Below are 1505 nucleotides of genomic sequence, written 5' to 3' on the forward strand. Positions count from 1 at the left end.
TATAGCATCCAAGCTGGCCTCAAACACAGAGTGATCTTCCTGTTTCAGCCTCCCAAATGCATGAACCCACACACAGAGTTTTTTTTTTTTTTTTTTTTCCTGTTCTCTTTCTTTCTGCAGTGCTGTGTGTTAAACCCAGGGACTCCCTCATGGCAAGCAAGTGCTCTATTACCAAGTTACACCCCCCAGACGCATCCACTGATTTTTTTTGTTTTTAGCAGTCTCTTGTAGCTCAGTTATTCTTGAACTCACTGTGTAGATAAGAATGACCCTGTACCCTTGATCCTATGGCTCCACCTTCCCAAGTACTAGACTTACAGGTGAGACACTAGATTGGCTCCTGATGGTTTTTTTTGTTTGTTTATTTGGTTTTTTTTTGTTGTTGTTATTCTTGAGGCAGGGTCTCCCTGTACCCCAGCTGTCCTGGAACTCACTATGTAGACCAGGCTGACCTTGAACTCACAGAGATCCGCCTGCCTCTGCCTCCCAAGTGCTGGGTGGCATGCGCCACCACGACCAGCAGCTCCTGATGTTTTATTCGTATTTCATTTTCATTAATGTGGCTAGGGACGCAGCCCAGTGCTAGCGACACAAGTTCATGTGTCCCCTGGCTCATCCGTCACTCTTCTTTGATAACTTTTTATGTGCAGAAACAGAGATATATCTAGTTCGTGTATGTGTGTGTGTGTGTGTGTGTGTGTGTGTGTGTGTGTGTGTTTGAGGGAGTGTCTAAGGTAACCCTGGCTAGCCTCAAACTTGCTATGTAGTAGAGGGTGGCCTTGAACTCCTGATCCTTCTCCCTTCATTTCCCAATTATCCCCTCTCCCTCACGCCCAGCTTCTAGACTCCCATTTTTTATAGTTTATACAGAACACTGGATCATCAGTGTGATCTTGCCTACCTAGACTGCACAAAACCCTGGCTTCAATCCCCAGCACCAAATAAACCAGGCATTGTGGCACACACCTGTAATCCCAGAACTCAAGAGGTAGAGGCAGGAGAATCAGAGATTAAAGGTCATCCTCAGCTATATAAAGAGCTTGAGGATGTGAACTACAGGATACCCTATCTCAAAAAGAAAAATACAGGGGCTAGAGAGATGCTCAGTGGTCAAGAGCATTGGCTGCTCTTGCAGAGGACCCGGGTTCAATTCCCAGCACCCACAACTCCGGAGGGGATCTGATGCCCTCTTTTGACCTCCTCCGGCTTTGCACAACATGGATGCACTAACATACATTCAGGCAATACACTCATACACATAAAAAATAAAAACAAAAGCCGGGCGAGGTGGCACACGCCTTTAATCCCAGCACTCAAGAAGCAGAGGCAGGTGGATCTCTGTGAGTTCAAGGCCAGCCTGGTCTACCTAGTGATTTCCAGGGCAGCTGGGGCTACAGGGAGACCCTGTCTCAAAAAGACCCCCCCAAATTAAATACATAATAAATAAATAAATAAATAAATAAATAAATAAAAATAATAAGCCAGGCATGGTGGTGCACACCTTT

The sequence above is a fragment of the Nannospalax galili genome, unplaced genomic scaffold, assembly GCF_000622305.1.
Source record: "Nannospalax galili isolate Female #2095 unplaced genomic scaffold, S.galili_v1.0 scaffold1508, whole genome shotgun sequence".
NCBI classification, from domain to species: Eukaryota; Metazoa; Chordata; class Mammalia; order Rodentia; family Spalacidae; genus Nannospalax; species Nannospalax galili.